This window comes from Triticum urartu, chromosome 1A (assembly GCF_056163025.1).
Source record: "Triticum urartu cultivar PI428250 chromosome 1A, HENAU_Tu73, whole genome shotgun sequence".
Taxonomy (NCBI): domain Eukaryota; kingdom Viridiplantae; phylum Streptophyta; class Magnoliopsida; order Poales; family Poaceae; genus Triticum; species Triticum urartu.
The window spans coordinates 201,260,006-201,272,200 of NC_141873.1; positions in this window are offsets into that span (position 1 = coordinate 201,260,006).

The window sequence follows — 12,195 nt, forward strand, 5'->3', positions numbered from 1 at the left end:
TTTATTTTTGATATGTTCGTAGAGAAAACTAAGTTGAAAGATGTTAGTAGCAATGATGCGGATTGGATCCGTGATCTGAGGTTTATCCCCATTGCTGCACAGAAGAATTATGTCTTTGATGCACCGCTAGGTGACAAACCTATTGCAGGAGCAGATGCAGATGTTATGAACATTCGGCTAGCTCAATATGATGACTACTTGATAGTTTAGTGCACCATGCTTAAACGACATAGAATCGGGACTTCAAAGACGTTTTGAATGTCATGGACCATATGAGATGTTCCAGGAGTTGAAGTTAATATTTCAAGCAAATACCCGAGTTGAGAGATATGAAGTCTCCAACAAGTTCTATAGCTAAAAGATGGAGGAGAATAGCTCAAGCAGTGAGCATGTGCTCAGATTGTCTGGGTACTACAATCGCTTGAATCAAGTGGGAGTTAATCTTCCAGATAAAATAGTGATTGACAGAATTCTCTAGTCACCATCACCAAGTTAGTAGAACTTCGTGATGAACTATTATATGCAAGGGATAACGGAAACGATTCCAAGCTCTTCATGATGCTGAAATCAACGAAGGTAGAAATCAAGAAAAACATCAAGTGTTGATGGTAAACAAAACCACTAGTTTCAATTAAAGGGACAAAGGGAAGAAAGGGGAACTTCAAGAAGAACGGCAAGCAAGTTGCTACTCAGGTGAAAAACCCAAGTCTGGACCTAAGCCTGAAACTGAGTGCTTCTACTGCAAAGGGACTGGTCACTAGAAGCGAAACTACCCCAAGTAATTGGCGGATAAGAAGGATGGCAAAGTGAACATAAATATATTTGATATACATGTTATTGATGTATACTTTACTAGTGTTTATAGCAACCCGTCGGTATTTGATACTAGTTCAGTTGCTAAGAGTAGTAACTCAAAACGGGAGTTGCAGAATGAACAAGAGACTAGTTAAGGGTGAAGTGATGATGTGTGTTGGAAGTGGTTCCAAGATTGATATGATCATCATCGCACACTCCCTATACTTTTGGGATTAGTGTTGAACCTAAATAAGTGTTATTTGGTGTTTGCGTTGAGCATAAATATGATTGGATCATGTTTATTGCAATACGGTTATTCATGTAAGTTAGAGAATAATTGTTGTTCTGTTTACATGAATAAAACCTTCTATGGTCATACACCCAATGAAAATGGTTTGTTGGATCTCGATCATGGTGATACACATATTCATAATATTGAAGCCAAAAGGTGCAAAGTTAATAATGATAGTGCAACTTATTTGTGGCACTGCCGTTTAGGTCATATTGGTGTAAAGCACATGAAGAAAATCCATGCTGATGGGTTTTTCGAATCACTTGATTATGAATCAGTTGATGCTTGCGAACCATGCCTCATAGGTAAGATGACTAAGACTCCGTTCTCCGGAATAATGGAGCGAGCAATAGATTTGTTGGAAATCATACATACTGATGTATGTGGTCCGATGAATACTGAGGCTCGTGGCAGGTATCATTATTTTCTGATCTTCACAGATGATTTGAGCAGATATGAGTATATCTACTTGATGAAACACAAAGTCTGAAATATTTGAAAAGTTCAAAGAATTTCAGAGTGATGTGGAGAATCATCGTAACAAAAATAAAAGTTTCTACGACATGATCGCAGAAGTAAAATATTTGAGTTACGAGTTTGGCCTTCAGTTAAAACAATGTGAAATAGTTTCACTACTCACGCCACCTGGAACACCACAGTGTAATGGTGTGTCCGAACGTCATAACCGTACTTTATTAGATATAGTGCGATCTATGATGTCTCTTACCGATCTACCACTATCGTTTTGGGGTTATGCATTAGAGACAGCTACATTCACGTTAAAAAGGTCACCATCTAAATCCGTTGAGACGACACCGTATGAACTGTGGTTTGGCAAGAAACCTAAGATGTCGTTTCTTAATGTTTGGGACTGCAATGCTTATGTGAAAAACTTTCAACATGATAAGCTCGAACCCAAATTGGAGAAGTAAATCTTCATAGGATACCCAAAAGAAAATGTTGGGTACACCTTCTATCATAGATCCGAAGGCAAGTTATTCATTGCTGAGAATGGATCCTTTCTAGAGAAGGAGTTTCTCTCGAAAGAAGTGAGTGGGAGGAAAGTAGAACTTGATGAGGTAACTGTACCTGCTCCCTTATTGGAAAGTAGATCATCACGGAAATCTGTTCCTGTGACTACTACACCTATTAGTGAGGAAGCTAATGATGATGATCATGTAACTTCAGATCAAGTTACTACCGAACCTCGTAGGTAAACCAGAGTGAGATCCGCACCAGAGTGGTACGGTAATCCTGTTCTGGAGGTCATGTTACTTGACCATGATGAGCCTACGAACTATGAGGAAGCGATGATGAGCCCAGATTCCGCGAAATGGCTTGAGGCCATGAAATCTGAGATGAGATCCATGTATGAGAACAAAGTATGGACTTTGATTGACTTGCCCAATGTTCGGCGAGCCATTGAGATTAAATGGATCTTCAGGAGGAAGATGGACGCTGATAGTAGTATTACTATCTACAAAGCTAGAATTGTCGCAAAAAGGTTTTCGACAAGTTCAAGGTGTTGACTACGATGAGAGTTTCTCACTCGTATCTATGCTTAAGTCTGTCCAAATCATGTTAGCAATTGCCGCATTTTATGAAATCTGGCAAATGGATAAACAAAACTGCATTCCTTAATGGATTTATTAAAGAAGAGTTGTATATGATGCAACCAGAAGGTTTTGTGAATCCTAAAGGTACTAACAAAATATGCAAGCTCCAGCGATCCATCTATGGACTGGTGCAAGCATCTCGGAGTTGGAATATACGCTTTGATAAGTTGATCAAAGCATATAGTTTTATACAGACTTGCGGTGAAGCCTGTATTTACAAGAAAGTGAGTGGGAGCACTACAACATTTCTGATAAGTATATGTGAAAGACATATTGTTGATCGGAGATAATGTAGAATTATTCTGAAAAGCATAAAGGAATGTTTGAAAGGAGTTTTTCAAAGAAAGACCTCGGTGAAGCTGCTTACATATTGAGCATCAAGATCTATAGAGATAGATCAAGACACTTGATAAGTTTTTCAATGAGTACATACCTTGACAAGATTTTGAAGTAGTTCAAAATGGAACAGTCAAAGAAGGAGTTCTTGCCTGTGTTACAAGGTGTGAAGTTGAGTAAGACTCAAAACCCGACCACGGTAGAAGATAGAGAGAAAATGAAAGTCATTCCATATGCCTCAGCCATAGGTTCTATAAAGTATGCCATGCTGTGTACCAGACCTATTGTATACCCTGCCCAGAGTTTGGCAAAGGAGTACAATAGTGATCTAGGAGTAGATCACTGGACATTGGTCAAAATTATCCTTAGTGGAATAAGGATATGTTTCTCGATTATGGAGGTGACAAAAGGTTCGTCATAAAGGGTTACGTCGATGCAAGTTTTAACACTGATCCAGATGACTCTAAGTCTCAATCTGGATACATATTGAAAGTGGGAGCAATTAGCTAGAGTAGCTCCATGCAGAGAATTGTTGACATAGAAATTTGCAAAATACTTACGGATCTGAATGTGGCAGACCCGTTGACTAAACTTCTCTCACAAGCAAAACATGATCACACCTCAGTACACTTTGGGTGTTAATCACATAGCGATGTGAACTAGATTATTGACTCTAGTAAACCCTTTGGGTGTTGGTCACATGTCGATGTGAACTATGGGTGTTAATCACATGGTGATGTGAACTATTGATGTTACATCACATGGCGATGTGAACTAGATTATTGACTCTAGTGCAAGTGGGAGACTGAAGGAAATATGCCCTAGAGGCAATAATAAAGTTATTATTTATTTCCTTATATCATGATAAATGTTTATTATTCATGCTAGAATTGTATTAACCGGAAACATAATACATGTGTGAATACATAGATAAACAGAATGTCACTAGTATGCCTCTACTTGACTAGCTCGTTGATCAAAGATGGTTATGTTTCCTAACCATAGACATGAGTTGTCATTTGATTAACGGGATCACATCATTAGGAGAATGATGTGATTGACTTGACCCATTCCGTTAGCATAGCACTTGATCGTTTAGTTTGTTGCTATTGCTTTCTTCATGACTTATACATGTTCCTATGACTATGAGATTATGCAACTCCCGTTTACCGGAGGAACACTTTGTGTGCCACCAAACGTCACAACGTAACTGGGTGATTATAAAGGTGCTCTATATGTGTCTCCGAAGTTACTTGTTGGGTTGGCGTATTTCGAGATTAGGATTTGTCACTCCGATTGTCGGAGAGGTATCTCTAGGCCCTCTCGGTAATACACATCACTTAAGCCTTGCAAGCATTGCAACTAATGAGTTAGTTGCAGGATGATGTATTACAGAACGAGTAAAGAGACTTGTCGGTAACGATATTGAACTAGGTATTGAGATACCGACGATCGAATCTCGGGCAAGTAACATACCGATGACAAAGGGAGCAACGTATGTTGTTATGCAGTCTGACTGATAGAATACGTGGGAGCCAATATGAGCATCCAGGTTCCGCTATTGGTTATTGATCGGAGACGTGTCTCGGTCATGTCTACATTGTTCTCGAACCCATAGGGTCCGCACGCTTAAGGTTTCGATGACAGTTATATTATGAGTTTATGAGTTTTGATGTACCAAAGGAGTTCAGAGTCCCGGATGAGATCGGGGACATGACGAGGAGTCTCGAAATGGTCGAGACGTAAAGATCGATATATTGGACGACTATATTCGGACATCGGAAAGGTTCCGAGTGATTCGGGTATTTTCCGGAGTACCGGAGAGTTACGGGAATATGTATTGGGCCTTATTGGGCCATACAGGAAAGAAGGAAAAGGGACTCAAGGGTGGCCGCACCCCTCCCCTTGGTCTGGTCGGAATTGGACTAGGGAAGGGGGGCGCCCCCTTCCTTCCTTCTCCTTTTCCCTTCCTCTTTTCCTATTCCATATGGGAGGTGGAATCCTATTAGGACTAGGGAGTCCTAGTAGGACTCCACACTTGGCACGCCCCCTCCTAGGGCCGGCCTCTTCCTCCCTTGCTCCTTTATATACGGGGGCAGGGGGGCACCTCTAGACACAACAATTGATCATTGATCTCTTAGCCGTGCGCGGTGCCCCCTTCCATGATAATCCTCAATAATATTGTAGCGGTGCTTAGGCGAAGCCCTGCGACGGTAGAACATCAAGATCGTCAACACGCCGTTGTGCTGACTGAACTCATCCCCGACACTTTGCTGTATCGGAGTCTGGGGATCGTCATCGAGCTGAACGTGTGCTAGAACTCGGAGGTGCCGTAGTTTCGGTACTTGATCGGTCAGGCCGTGAAGACGTACGACTACATCAACCGCATTGTGCTAACGCTTCCGCTTCCGGTCTACGAGGGTACGTAGACAACACTCTCCCCTCTCGTTGCTATGCATCACCATGATCTTGCGTGTGCATAGGAAATTTTTTGAAATTACTACGTTCCCCAACAGTTACACCCACAGCCCTTGCTGCTATACATACTGGACCGATTACTAGAGCTCGCGCACGCCAATTGAATTATCAGGTACTTTTGTTTCTTGGTAACGATTCTAATGTTCATGAGAATATGATGCTGCCTAAATTGGATACATTTGTTTTGCTTACAAGTGAAGGGGCTAGCTTGGACAAGAAAGGTGAACCTTGGAGCAAGTTCAAGCATGGAGATGATGGCATGCGCAAGGGGAACAAGAACGGAGTTACAAGTGATGATTCCAGGACTCTGAAGCCACCATAATGAGTGCATGAAGCATGGGACTAAATATACAAGATGCCACTTCATAAATTTCGTCCAGAGGCTATTTTAGGTGCTGCGCCACCTTATTATTGGGCCAAGCCCATGTATTTTCGAAGTACTTAAGTATAGGGTGTTTTTAGAGTCCGTATGTGTGGGGAAACAAGAGTTAGGGTTGGTTTCGGACCCCTCCACCAAGGGCCACGAAATTCCCCCTCTCTCCTCCGTATATACAGCCCTTAGGGCATCGCTTAGGCTTTGGGATTTGTTTAGATTAAAAGTTAGCCATACCTGCAACTTCGCGTACTTCGTTTGTGTTCAACGACCAGACCAAGGTGTCACTGAACCCCACCTTGATCAATAAAGCTTTCATCTTATATTCGCAATATCTAGATTGTAATCTCAGTTTCTTGCTTGTTCTTCGTTTGCTTGCAGGAATCAGACCCTCGTGGTCAGGTTGATCGTGCCCCGGCGTGGTCAATAACCCTCGGAAGTTGGTTTAGCGATTGCTAAGGCGCGACGTCTCGCACGTTCGTAGTCGGATCGACAAGGTCGACTCCCACAGAAAATGATAGCCACCATCTCATCAAAACATCGGGACACCTTTGCCTCTATCAAGTGGTATCAGAGCTTCGGGTTGCTCGGTGAGATTTTACAGTTTTTCGTAGTTTAGATCGAGTCTATTCTTCATACCTATAGTCCACAAAAAAGCCCAAAAAAAATTAGGGTTAGTTCATCCTATCCGAACAATTCTGAGCCTTTGCATAATCTTTTCTATATTTTCTTTGTTGAATTTGTGGTTGCATCGTCATGTCAAGTTGCTGGTCTTAGCGTCTAGTCCTTTAGAGTTTCGAGTTCTGTTCACAGGTTGTCACGTCGCTGCTGCCATATATCACCACCACATCATTATCATCGCTACTGCCGTATACCACCACCACACCAACTTCATCGTCGTTGCCATATTCACCACCAATCCGAGTCCATATACGCCACCACATATCCGCCGCCATCACGCCAATCCGAGTTCACCTGCAACATATATCCGCCACCAGTCCGATTTCCACCAGATTCATCGCCGCCACCAGTCCGTGATTCCACCAGATTCATCTCCGCCACCAGTCCTAGTCCGAGTCCAGTAATTGTTGCATTGTTTTCGAGTTCCAAATCACGCCATACACCGAGTCGTGATAGAGAAGGACTCCCGAGATTCTATGCTACCCGCAGAAGAAAAATAGTTCCAAACTCAAAAAAAAAACTAAGTCTGGAAAATTCTGGCTAGGCAGTTTTTAGACCATTTGTAGACTTTTTCGAAAAAAATTTGTTGCGGAGCAAAAAAAAGAAAAATAAGTGCAAAAAAAAGTGAAAAAAAGGAAAAAAAAATTCAAAGTGTGCTCCTCCATTGTTTACGTGCAGCGTTGTGATTTTGTTAGTGTTCTAGGCTCGCGTCTCTAGCACGGTCTAGCCTAGGACCAGCACAGTACCGTCATTGAGCGTTTATTCAACTTTGCATCTCTGAATTGATTACTGCTGACCCTTTTTGCTACCATATTATAAGCCTTCCCAGCTCCACATACATCTACGTTGTGCGTTTGACTCTCCCTAGTAATCGCTCTATCCAAGCTTTGAGAGTTTTGACTATGACGGTTGCCGATCACCGCCTACTGCTGGGTAAGAACTGGTAAGAATTTGAGATTTGCTTGACGGATTTGTGACACCACCACCACCTCTTGTTAGTAGTCTATAGGATCATATTCTTGTGTGTTTCTATTGTTGCTAACCATGGCAGGATCACAAGCCGACGAGACTGACTGGGAGAACATGACGAATAAGGAGTTGCATGATAAATTTTAGCAAATGATGAGTGGACAGGTGCAAGATGTGCTAAACAGATTTGAAGTGGGCATGGAGAAGATACATGGCATGGAGAAGACGTTCGAAACAAAGCTCGATAACAGGTTTAATGAATTGCCCGCGTGTTTTCCACCACCACCACCGGCTGCACCTAACGCACCTCTACAGCAACAACAACAATAACAACGACTACCTACACATCGTGAAACAGCCCTCCGCCGAGCGAGCCGTCTCCCTCTAGCACCTGGCCAAACTGTTGGTGTTGCTGTTGATACTTCTGTGGCTCCTGCTGCTGATGCGGAGGACGATGATTTTATCGGAGATTACGAGGATGAGGTTGATCAAAATCAGAACTACGTGCCACCACCAGCACAGCAACCACCAGGTCGTCCACATGCAAATAATGGCAATGGTAGGGCTCACCCTCAGGTACGAGATCATGACCATCTCCCTAAACTAAAATTGAATATTCCACCATTTGAGGGTAGATATGTTCTTGATATATATCTTACTTGGGAGTTAGAAACTGAACAAGGATTTACATATTTACAATATCCCGAGGAGAGACGTGTTCCTGCTGCTGTTTGTGCATTCACTAGTTTTGCATGTGTTTGGTGGTCTGAGCATTGTAGATTATATCCTATTCCAGCTACTTGGGCTGCTTTGAAAAGTGCTATGCGTACTCGTTGGGTTCCACCATATTATCAACGTGAATTACTTCAAAAATTGTAGCGTTTAAGTCAAGGAAAAAATTCTGTAGAAGAATATTATCATGAATTACAAACTAGCATGATTAGATGTGGTATTGTTGAGGAGAATGAAGCTATGCTTGCACGTTTTATGGGTGGATTAAATAGAGAGATTCAGACCATCCTAGAGTATAAGGAGTATAATAATATAACTCGTTTATTCCATCTTGCTTGTAAAGCTGAACGTGAAGTTTAGGATCGACAGGCATTGGTGCGAACTAACTTTTCTGCAGGTCGATCTTCATCATGGACACCACGTGCATCCTCTACTTCCACTCCACCAGAACCTCCATTAGGTGCCACCTCCAGCCGTGATACAAGGAAGCAGGCACAACCACCACTATCTGCCAAGAGCACACCTGCTGGACCTGCGCAGAGCTCTTCTTCCTCCATGGCATCAACAGGGCACACAAGTGATATTATTTGTCGTTGTTGTAAGGGAAGAGGACATTTTGCGAGAGAATGCCAATCTCAGCGTGCGATGATTGCTACTGAGGATGGTGGGTATGAGTCCGCTAGTGACTATGATGAGGAGACTTTGGCTCTTATTACACGTGAAGAACACGATGGAGATGATTCTGATCATGAGACATGTATTAATGTTTAGTTGCTCAACGTGTTTTGAGTGTGCAGGTTACACAAGCTGAGCAAAATCAGAGGCATAATTTGTTCCATACAAAGGGAGTTGTGAGGAATGTTCTGTTCGCGTCATCATAGATGGAGGGAGCTGCAATAACTTGGCTAGCACGGAGATGGTGGAGAAGCTATCTCTCACCACAAGACCACATCCACATCCTTACTACATCCAATGGTTCAACAATAGCGGCAAGGTTAAGGTAACACGTACTGTTCGTGTGCATTTTAGTATCTCTACATATGCTCATTATGTTGATTGTGATGTGGTACCTATGCAAGCATGTTCCTTATTACTTGGTAGACCATGGCAATTTGATAAAAATTATGTACACCATGGTAGAAACAATCAGTATACTCTTGTTCATAAGGATAAAAATATTACTTTGCTTCCTATGCCTCCTGATTCCATTTTGAAAGATGATATTAATAGAGCTAATAAAGCAAAACAGGAGAAAAATAAGAGTGAAAATCAGATTGTGGCAAAAGAATTTGAGCAACAAATGCAGTCTAATAATAAACAATCTAGTGTTGCTTCTGAAATTAAATTGAAAAGTGCATGTTTACTTGCCACCAAATCTGATATTGATGATCTAGATTTTAGCAAATCTGTTTGCTATGCTTTTGTGTCCAAAGAGGCATTATTTTCATTCGGAGACGTGCCTTCCTCTTTGCCTCCTGCTGTCACTAACATTTTGCAGGAGTTCGCTGACGTCTTTCCACAAGACGTGCCACCGGGATTACCACCTATTTGAGGGATTAAGCATCAAATTGACTTAATTCCCAGTGCATCATTACCCAACCGTGCACCATACCGTACCAATCCAGAGGAGACGAAGGAGATTATGCGTCAAGTACAAGAACTGCTCGACAAAGGTTATATACGCGAATCCCTTAGTCCTTGTGTTGTTCCTATCATTTTAGTGCCGAAAAAGCATGGTACGTTGCGTATGTGCGTTGATTGTAGAGGCATTAATAATATTACTATTCATTATCGTCATCCTATTCCTAGGCTAGATGATATGCTTGATGAATTGAGTGGCTCTACAATATTCTCCAAAGTTGATTTGCGTAGTGGATACCATCAAATTCGTATGAAATTGGGAGATGAATGGAAAACAACATTTAAAACTAAGTTTGGATTATATGAGTGGTTAGTCATGCCTTTTGGGTTAACTAATGCACCTAGTACTTTCATGAGGTTAATGAACGAAGTTTTACGTGCTTTCATAGGACGATTTGTGGTAGTTTACTTTGATGACATATTGATTTATAGGAAATCTTTGGAGGAACATTTGGAACATTTACGTGGTGTTTTTATTGCTCTACGTGATGCACTTTTGTTTGGTAACCTTGGAAAGTGCACCTTTTGCATCGACCGAGTATCTTTTCTTGGCTATGTTGTTACTCCATAGGGAACTGAAGTTGATAAAGCCAAGATTGAAGCTATTGAGAATTGGCCGCAGCCCAAAACGGTCACACAAGTGAGGAGTTTCCTTGGCCTTGCTGGTTTCTATAGGCGTTTTGTGAGAGATTTCAGCACCATTGCTGCACCTCTCAACGAGCTTACAAAGAAGGATGTGCCTTTTGTTTTGGGTACCGCACAGGAAGAAGCCTTCACGGTATTGAAAGATAAGTTGACACATGCTCCTTTACTCCAACTTCCTAATTTCAATAAGACTTTTGAGCTTGAATGTGATGCTAGTGGAATTGGATTAGGAGGTGTGTTATTACAAGATGGCAAACCTGTTACATACTTTTCTGAAAAATTGAGTGGGCCTAGTCTGAACTATTCTACTTATGATAAAGAATTATATGCTCCTGTTCGGACCTTAGAAACATGGCAACATTATTTATGGCCCAAGGAATTTGTTATACATTCTGATCATGAATCTTTGGAACACATTAAAAGTCAAGCAAAACTGAACCGTAGACATGCTAAATGGGTTGAATTCATTGAGACTTTCCCTTATGTCATTAAACACAAGAAGGGTAAAGAAAATGTTATTGCTGATGCATTGTCTCGTCGTTATACTATGCTTTCACAATTTGACTTTAAAATATTTGGTTTGGAGACCATCAAAGATCAATATGTTCATGATGCTGAATTTAAATATGTATTGCGGAATTGTAAGGAAGGGAGAACTTGGGACAAGTTCGTTCTTAACGATGGATTTGTGTTTCGTGCTAACAAGCTATGCATTCCAGCTAGCTCCGTTCGTCTTTTGTTGTTGCAGGAGGCGCATGGAGGAGGATTAATGGGACACTTTGGCATCAAGAAGACGGAGGATATACTTGCTACACATTTCTTTTGGCCAAAGATGAGACGGGATGTTGAGCGTTTTGTTGCTCGCTGCACTACATGTCAAAAAGCTAAGTCACGACTCAATCCTCATGGTTTATATATGCCTTTGCCTATACCTAGTGTTCCTTGGGAGGATATATCAATGGACTTTGTTTTAGGTTTACCTCGAACAAAGAAGGGGAGGGATAGCATATTTGTTGTCGTGGATAGGTTCTCGAAAATGGCACACTTTATAGCATGTCATAAAACCGATGATGTTGTTAATGTTGCTGATTTGTTCTTTCATGAAATTATTTGCTTGCATGGTGTGCCAAATACTATTGTTTCAGATCGTGATACTAAATTTGTTAGCCACTTTTGGAGATGTTTATGGGCTAAGTTGGGGACTAAGCTACTTTTTAGTACTACTTGTCACCCCCAAACTGATGGACAAACTAAAGTAGTTCATAGAACATTGTCTACTATGCTTAGGGCTGTTTTGACGAATAACAAGAAAATGTGGGAAGAATGCTTGCCCCATATTGAATTTGCTTATAATCGTTCATTGCATTCTACTACTAAGATGTGCCCTTTTGAAATTGTGTATGGTTTCCTACCTCGTGCACCTATTGATTTGTTGCCTCTTCCATCTTCGGAGAAGGTTAATTTTGATGCTAAAGAACATGTTGAATTTATTTTAAAAATGCATGAGGTAACTAAGGAAAACATTGAGCGTATGAATGCTAAATATAAACTTGCTGGAGATAAGAGTAGAAAACATGTTGTGTTTGCACCTGGAGATCTTGTTTGGTTACATTTGCGTAAGGATAGAGTTCCTAATT